Source organism: Rhinopithecus roxellana, chromosome 1, assembly GCF_007565055.1.
Source record: "Rhinopithecus roxellana isolate Shanxi Qingling chromosome 1, ASM756505v1, whole genome shotgun sequence".
Taxonomy (NCBI): Eukaryota; Metazoa; Chordata; class Mammalia; order Primates; family Cercopithecidae; genus Rhinopithecus; species Rhinopithecus roxellana.
This window is the reverse complement of record NC_044549.1, coordinates 172,138,388-172,148,165: the sequence shown is the minus strand read 5'-3', so window position 1 is coordinate 172,148,165 and position 9,778 is coordinate 172,138,388.

Here is a 9,778-nt window from a genome sequence, read left to right as displayed (position 1 = left end):
AAATATATTTATTTTCCTTCTATATAACACACATTATTTTGGCTCTGAAGACCCTTACCTAAATTAAACACCCTGCAAAGGATGACTTAATTTTCCAAGCTACTTGGGAAAGAAAATGAGGATTTGCAAGTTTCAGAGGATGAGATTTAGATAGGCGAGTATGTCAGTTATAGTGATATGAATCCAGGGGAATGATTTCCCTTTTCCAGGCCCTTAGAAAAACCCAGATATATCCATGTTCAGCCCTAGTACATGTGACATGGAAGTTGCATAATTGCCTGTTTCATAGGAGATGAGAAAGACTGAGTTAATAAAAGCTCTAATCTGAATATCTTTAGTTAAGATCATGCTACAGAAATTGTTCTTATACCTTGTCCAATCGAGAAGAACTGTGTAGATTGAGACTTCAGAAGCATGTGTTGTTCTGGTGCTGTTTCTGCAGATAATTGATCTGTGTAACCCAGTAAGTGACATATGCTCTCCAGAAAACTCTCTTATCTGTAAAATGTGTGAGAATGACTAGAGTCATTAAATTACTTAGAAAACTAAGATCTGAATTTTAATAACTCAATGTCTTAAAAGGAACAGGATTTTAGAAAAGGAGCTCCTAATCCCCAAAGGAAAAATTAAGATACTGAATGTCTGCTAATTTCTACATACACTGTTTTCCAAAGTACTATAGTTGTCTTCCTTGTAATTATTTCTTTAACTCAGTTTCTTTGTTTTATTCCTATGGAAGGCGTATTTACCCTCCATCCTTCAAATTACAATTCTTTTTTCTTACTGGTACCCTTCATTTCACTTTTACTCAATAACTTTTGTCAGGAATTATCTCAAATTTTAATGAGTGTTTTGAAGAAGTGTTTGGAAATTTCTTAGGACTACTGCTGTCAAATAGAACTTCTGAAGATGATGGAAATGTTCTTTTTCTGTGTTGTCCAATATAATATCCACTAGCCACATGTAGCTATTGAGCACTTGAAATTTGGCTAGTGCAAATAAGAAACTGAATTTAATTTTAGTTTATTTTAATTTAAATAGATACATATGCCTAGTGGCTAGTGTTTTGTACACGGTAATGTAGAAGATCAGAAAACCTGCTGCAGAAATTAAGTTAAATGTGAGTTACTGTTTAATCTTACATTTAGATGCAAAGAACCTGTCCAAAATGTTGGCAGAGATATTAGGACTGGAGATGTGGTCAGATGATGATGGTTTATGGAAACTGGATGTATAATTTTTTTCACATGGCCCAATCAGGGTGTTTGGCAGAAACTGACTGTGTCAGTATTAAGGAGAAATTTACATTAAAGCTACAGAGAATCTTGCAGAATCGAAGGAAAAGCTTAGTAACAAGACCTCGGAAGGACAGCATCCTGTGATGGTTCAAATAAATGGGAAGTGAGAGGAAATAGACAGTCGCTTCTGGAATGGCCCATTGGGATGAGTTCCCTCCAACCATGCTCTTTCCTGGGACCTCTCTGTCTCAAACTCAAATTCTAGATATAGGTGGTCAAGACTGGATCATGTAGCACTCCTTGTTTCGGGAAAGTCAGATAAAATACCTAGATTACCATTAAAGAAAGAAAGATAAATTCAGGTTTCTTCTGTTACCAGAAGAAGAGGGCAGGGCAACCAATGATAGATGTCAGTTTTTGTGAACTGACAGGTTTAATAAATGCCATGTTCTATATTTATAGATTTGTCCCACCACAAAGACATCTCCATTTGCTTGGCCTTCATACTTAGTATGCTTTAATCTACATAGAACACACACACACACACACACACACACACATATATACACATATACAAATGTGTATCTGTGTATGTACTATATATTTATATCTGTATATATATCTCTGTGTATGTGTGTGTATATATACATATATACACACATATATATATGAGAGAGAGAATTTATCATGTTATGTGCTTTGATATACGCAATTTCACTTAAGTCTTAATGGAAACTTTTTGAGAAAGGGATTAAATTATTTTCCGTGTGAAAACTGCATCTTGGCATGTTTACACAACATATTTGGTTTTATATTAGAAGACAGATGCATCTGGTCCCTGCTTGAAGTTACTGCATATAAGTCAATTTTATGCAAAAGCAGTACCACAGAATTAAATCTTCTTAGGCATGAAGGAGATAGTCTATTCAACTCCATTATTTTACAGGTGTGGAACTGAGAGTCTAAAATGGCATTGTCCATTGCAGTGGTCATGAGCTACATGTGGCTACTGAACACTTGAAATGTGGTTAGTCCAAATAAAGATGTGCTGTAAGTGTAAAATACTCACTGGGTTTTGAAAATTTAATATGAAAAATGTAAAATATCTCATAAATAATTTTTAAATTGATTGTAAGTCAACATGATAATATTTTGTATATTTTGGGTTAACTAAATTATATTTTTAAATTAACTTTACCCATTTTTTAATGGAGCCACTAAAAATCCAAAAAGACATTTGTGACTTGAATTACATTTGATTGGACAGTGATGATCTAAAAGTTAAATGACTTGATCAAATGCTTACAGACAGACAGTGATAAGGTAGGAATCAACTCATTTCTTGTGATCTTCCCTATTCTAAGACCAATGTTGCAGGCTTGCCTTAGCTAGCTTGATCATTCCTTTATTTGTTTCTCAATCTTTTTAGAATATGTTGCTGCTTTACATGACATTGTTCCATCTCTTTTAAAAATATTACCTCTTGGGAGCCTGAGGTGGGCAGATCACGAGGTCAGGAGTTCGAGACCAACCTGGCCAACATGGTGAAACCCTGTCTCTACTAAAAATACAAAAAATTAGCCAGGCATGGTGGCAGGCGCTTGTAATCTCAGCTACTTAGGAGGCTGAGGCAGGAGAATCGCTTGAATCCAGGAAGCGGAGGTTATAGTGAGTCGAGATACACCACTGCACTCCAGCCTAGGCAACAGAGCGAAACTCCATCTCAAAAAAAAAAAAATGCACTTCACGATTATATAAATTTGCTTAGCTTTCAATTATTATAATTTTAAAAAACATAGTCCAATAAAAAGCAGCAGGCAAAAATAATGTCAATTCATTTCTTTTTCATATCCAAACAGATAAGCATAGAGGGACATGAAAACTTGAAATATCTGTACACTGGATTTAAATATGGCCTTCCAGAATATTAGATGTTGCACCATTTCACTCCTTATTTAGAACACTGTTTGAGTGTAGCTAGTTCACACCAGCTAGTCAGGTTTACATCTATTCATAGTAATTTTAAAACAAACTTTCTTCCATTTTACCTCTCTATTCCTCTGCATTAGCATTTGAGCATATTAAAAGGTAGTTTCCTTTTCTTGCACATGGCAGTAGATGGACTCCTACTTGAGTCTGAGACCAGTCTTCCAGGAGGCCTGTCACAGAGCAGTCAGCAGTTAAGCCAATCTCAGGGCTGGTCTTCCCGCTTCTGTGAGAAGAAGTGGGCAGCAGCATGGAGAAGATGAAGGAAAATTCAATGATTCCTCCAACCTGGAAATGGAGGAGCTCTTCGTTTAAAGTGGTAATAAAGAAACAGAAGATCAGATACCTCCAGTTTTAAATTCACTGACAAACACACAGAAATAATGAGAATATTGGGTCTGTCTTTTGGGCATGCTTTACTTGGTGTTCTGCAGTCCAGTTCTACTGGCGATGTAGTGAGGAAGGTAACATAAATATTTTCAGTTATTTAAGCAGGAATGTGAAGCTTATGTATGTACTATAACCAAACAAATTTACTTCTCAGAGAATAATAATTTTTAAACTGTGACATACAAGTTTTAGTAAATACTTAACTTTATATACTTATGATGCCAAGAAGACATGAAACTCTTCTGAAATTCATTGCTGCAAAGAAACGAATCTTCAGACATGAATGCCTAGCATTGCTATCTACCTAGAATCATCAGAGTAATTCAATGATCTCTTCAGGCCACAGCAGAATGATAAGATGAGATTTGAGAGCAGGTTTATCATTATCATCATCAACTTCCACCCGAATCCAGTCAGCCAGGTTTTGTATAGGAAGATCCTCATTCTACATATTTCTTAAATGAAGAAAAAGAATCCCAATCAGTTCAATTATTCTCACTATAATAAATAAAAACCTAAGGAGCATACCAGATCTTGAATGGAAATAAAGCTTTTCTTAAAACAGAGTTGTCTTAGATTTTCTCTTTCTGCTTATAAAGCCAATGCACACATTCTTGGAATTGGTATGAGAAGCAACTGAAATAATATATAGAATTTTGAAAAAGATTACTTGAGATGATATGATAGTAGATACTAGATTTTCTTTCTTTTTTTTTCAGCTCCTCAGTACAAACTACCTTTTAAAATTCTCTCTATTTGCCCATTACTGATGCCAAGAGCAACTGGAGGTCCCTGGGAAAGAAGACTGATAGAAATTTATCAAATATTAAAATATATTTTATCACTTGAAAGCATTTTTCAGAAAACTTTTCGCAATATATTTCTGAAGTTTTGACTCAGTAATGTTTATTAAGAATTATTATGTGCCAGGTACTGCTTGTGTTACTCTCATATAAGAATTCTAACAACTCTGTGTTAATGGATTATTTTTTATTGCAAAACAACTTAACACTAAACCAAGTTAATACTAGATCTGTGATTTTAAAATTTTTTATCTGATTTAAAGGTCTATTCAATCTCTTTCATCTAAAACTGAAAATGTTACTTAAACTCCATTTAAACATAGTTGTACGTTATATATATAATATAGCAATGCATTTAACTCCTTAAGTATTTTAATTTATTAATTTTTTAGAATCCTCACTTTTTGTCTCTAACAAATGTGAAGTAAATATTACTCATGCTGCCTATCTGTTTTCAACATTTCCCTTGTTCTAGATTCCTTATTTCTGACATCAACAAAATTTGAAAGGAGAGGGAGAGAGAGAGAAAATATCTCAAAATTTTTATTTCCATTTGGTTTTCACTTCCTCAAGCAAGAAACCTATGGTTATAGTATACAACACTGTGAGCATAGATTGTTTCAAAATTAACCTGTCTCTGAAAAGTAAAGTTATGGAGTCAAGATGTCACAGACTCAGCAACAAATCAACAGAAGCAAGGAGAAGCATCTGAAACAGACAACAGTGCCCTCATCCACGTCTGCTATAAAGGCAGAATAACCTCAAAGGTTAGGTTGTCCTGGGATGTATTGGGGCCTTTCAGCAAAAGGCATGGGCTAAATAACCTTAACTAAGACAACAACCCTGACCAAGAAAACATACTTAAGAGCGAATGTGATATTTCTTTTAGAAATTTAGAAAAACAAATTTTAACATGGAAATTAAAACTGAGATTGACAATTTAAGACTTGAGATTAAACTGATAAATGGAACCACAGGTTTGAAAAAAGAATTTACTTGCAACTAGAGTAGGATTTACTGAACTAATGGATAGAAGTACCAATGTATTATTAATTGTGTCTTGGAATTTCTTCTTGTTTTGTTGCTTATTTTGTTCTTTGTTCTGTTTGGACCTTGCAACATAGATTTTTAAGGTAAATTTTACAAATTATTTTTATCACTTGAAATATAAGTATTTATATTTAAAAGACTGATGAGTAATTTCAAAGTATCTGTCTTTGTTTTCCTTAATTTCTTTCTTTCTTTTTTTTTTTTTTTTTTTTTTTTGAGATGGAATCTCGCTCTGCCCTCAGGCTGGAGTGCAGTGGTGGATCTCGGCTCACTGCAACCTCCACCTCCCAGGTTCAAGCGATTCTCCTGCCTCAGCCTCCCGAGTAGCTGGGACTACAGGTGTGCACCACCAAGCCCAGCTAATTTTTGTATTTTTAGTAGAGATGGGTTTTCAACATGTTGGCCAGGACAGTCTCAATCTCTTGACCTCATGATCCACCTGCCTCGGCCTCCCAAAGTCCTGGGATTACAGGCATAAGCCACTGCGCCTGCTCCTTAATTTCTTTTATTTAAACTTTCAATGCATAAACTCCTCCATGATGTAGCAAATAGTAGCATCGACTAGTTGTTGATGTTAATAGGTAATAAAATAATTAGGAAGAGCTTCTCAGTTTGCTTAAAACATCAATGATAGTGATACATTGAGAAAATCAGTTAGTCATGATGTTCACCTCTGACATAAAACTCTTAAGTTGAGGGGAATAGCAAGAGTGAGAGAAAGAATAAGAGTGAAAGGAAAATTAATCAGCTCAATGCTTGAGGAGGCATAGGTAAAACAGAAATTAGGTATAGTAGGAAGACTTGTTAACATATATAGGTGATCTGAGCCTGCTGTACATTTAAACAGCAAGAAATATATACTTTCAATCCCAAGTGCTTTTCTCTCTGCTTTCCTGGGTAACGGTCCATTCAAAACAATGAATCAATCACAGGAAGTGCCTATCGGAGGAAGAGATGAACACATGGCATTTCTTCACTGCAGGGCACTTTGAGACTCCAATTGTTCCTACTAGGAGATGCATAAGCATCATTATATGAGTCATTTAAAATGTTCCTAACAGAAAGCTCAAGGTAGAGTTCTAGAAGGATTCATTCTTCTCTGACAAGGGATGGCTGAAGGCATGGCATGAGAATTTCAATAAATAGTTTACATTAATTCACAAGCATTACTGATTTGGCACAATCAAATTGCAGTCAGTTGGAGGATATAATGCGCATTGCCAAGATGACATCTTTTCTGTAGTTTCATTATTTAATTTTTTCTCTCATTTTGATTTTTTTTAAATGATACTATTTTGAAACCTTGCTTCAGAGAATTACCTTTCAAATCATTTAAGCCACTTTCTAAAATACATTTTTGTCTTCATCTGTATTACTGCACCTCAAAATCCATCAGTAAATCTTGCAGGTCAAAAATCACAATTCTTGACACAGTTATTTTCATCTTTCTTTTTTCACAGTCATCTTATCAGCAACTGGCTCACACGGTTTTTCAGTTGTCAGTCTTAATTTGAATGTATATCCATCCATAAAGTAAGTCCACTTACCTGTCCTTTCCGGACTACAAAGGACCTTATTCAAGTATATGTCTTTTATCTCGATAAGACAGACAACTCAATAAGATAGACAATCGTCAATAAGACAGACTTCAATAAGACAGACAACTCAATAAGACAAATCATCATTTCACATGATAAAAAATGAAAGTCAAATGTAAACTTTGGCACTCAGCTTGATGGAACATTTCCAAATTCTATGCTTGCCAAACTTTTTCCAGATGTGTTGTCATGCAGCCTAAGGAAAGCTTGATTTTATTTTTCTTTCTCTTGCACTTCTTAGAAGAACACAATTGAGCACACATTTTTTATTGAAGCCAAAGCAGAAAGGAGAAGGGGCTTAAGGCAGCCTGGGAAGCCCAAAACAGAAGAATTGCTCTCTAAAAATTTGAAATGTCAAAGCATGAAAACCATAGGCCCTTCCACACATCCACAGACATTTCAGTGCTTGAGGACACATAGGTAAAATATAAATCAGGTGTAGGAGGAAGACCTGTCAGCATATATAGGCAATCTGAGCCTGCACTACATTTAAAACATTCTGTTGTTAATTTGTTTCTAAAAGATAGAAGTATTTGCAATGGGTTAAAAAATATAAGAGCAGAGATTTTATACTAATTCAGATTTCACAAACTTTTTCTCAGTAGCATGAACAACTGTTCCAGACTCTGAATATGACAGCCTCAATCCCTTCTAACTAGACAGCCATGCAAGTACATTTTCACAATATCAGATACACCCACCGTGCTGGGAGTGGAAAAGTCACAAAATATTTAGCTTTGTGAGAAATTTGCAGTTTTAAGAATGTGGTTAAGAATTTCTAAGACAAAAACACATTGACTGAAATCTACAATTTCTTCATCTTTGTTCCCTCAAACATTTAGAGCACATTACAGTTTACTTCCCAGAACTACTCATTCTTTATGTTCAGTGTCTTTCTTTTTGAGGTCACAGTATAATTATGCAGTGAGGCATTTCCTGACTCTCCTGTTCATGACCTATAGACCATATAATCTATTGATACATTCCAGTAAAACCCCTCTCCAAACTTTTACCAGGTAAATGGATTTTGGAAATTTCAAGCTATAGTTTCAAGCTTTCATCTTATCCCTAAAATAAAACAAAACTTGCACTTTTCTCATCCTGCCTGTCTGATTAAATTTCAGAATTTTCTGCTGTAAATACCTTGAGTTCTTGTATATTTCTGCCAGGTTCTTTACCAACAGAAAAGGACAAAGAATATATCAATGATCTAGTAAGATTCAGAGAGTACATCGTTTAGTATTAAAGGTGTATTCAGTAGGCCTAGGATGATAGATGCCATCTAGTCTCTGGTGTGTTCCTTCCGAAAGTATCATTGTGTCTAATCACAGCCCAGATGAGCTCAAAATGATTCTGCTCTCTCTGTTTGCTGGAAATAATGTATGGCGTTATCCACTTTAAGATTCAGAGGGAGATTGTTGTCTGTACACAAATGAGGAGTAGCCAGGAATGACACTCAATACATAAGATTATTCCTATCGATCCATCTCAGAAGGGAAAAGCTTGTGTTCTTGGGTGTCAGAAGGAACACTGGTTCCATTTAATCACAGAAGAGAAATGTGCTTACACACCACACCCGTCCTTAGAACAAATCCACGGCCTTGGAAAATTCAAACACACCGAATTAATCCCCATGCTTATAGTGTTAATGAGGGAAGTTGAGTGGGGGAGAGGAAAAGAACTAACAACAATTGTCAAGAGACATTAAACTTTAACACACTGTTTTGAGGTCCAGAATTCATGTGTGGAGAAATAACTTTTACATGTTGGATTAATGCTTTTATTTCTAGGTGTCTAAATTGTCAGACCCAAAATATGGTAGTTGAAAGGAAGCAGAGATATTTTTTCTTCTCATATGGAGGTAGCTTCAGACAGATCAAATTGTAGCAGGCTATTGGTTCAATCTCCTTCAATTATCTCCAAGCCCTATGGAATATGTTATTGAGAAGTGACAACATGCTGGTGGCCCTTGCTCGCTCTCAGCGCCTCCTCAGCCTCAGCGCCCACTCTGGCCCTGCTTGAGGAGCCCGCTTGAGGAGCCCTTCAGCCCACTGCTGCACTGTGGGAGCCCCTGGTTGAGGCTGCAGCCGGCTCCCTCTGCTTGTGGGGATGTGTGGAGGGAGAGGCGTGGGCGGGAACCGAGGCTGTGCAAGGCACTCATGGGCCAGTGCAAGTTCCAGGTAAGCATGGGCTTGGTGGGCCCCGCACTTGGAGTGGCAGGCTGCTGCTGCTGGCCCCCGGCAGTGAGGGGCTTAGCACCCGGGCCAGCATGGGGAGAGTGCACAGGGTCTCCCAGCAGTGCAGGCCTGCCAGTGCTGCACTGGAATTCTCGCTGGGCCTCAGCTGCCTCCCCGTGGGGCAGGGCTCAGGACCTGCAGCTACCCATGCCCAAGCCTCCCCTGCCGCCCTGGACTCCTGCATAGCCCTAGCCTCCCTGATGAGCACCACCCCCTGCTCCTTGGCACCAGTCCCATCAACCGCCCAAGGGCTGAGGAGTGTGGGCACATGGCGCAGGACTGGTAGGCAGCTCTGCCTGCAGCCCTGGTGCAGGATCCACTAGGTGAAGCCAGCTGGGCTCCTGGGTCTAGTGGGGACTTGGAGAACCTTTATGTCTAGCTAAGGGATTGTAAATATACCAATCAGCACCCTGTGTCTAGCTTAAGGTTTGCAAATACACCAATGGGTACTCTGTATCTAGCTAACCTAGTGGGGA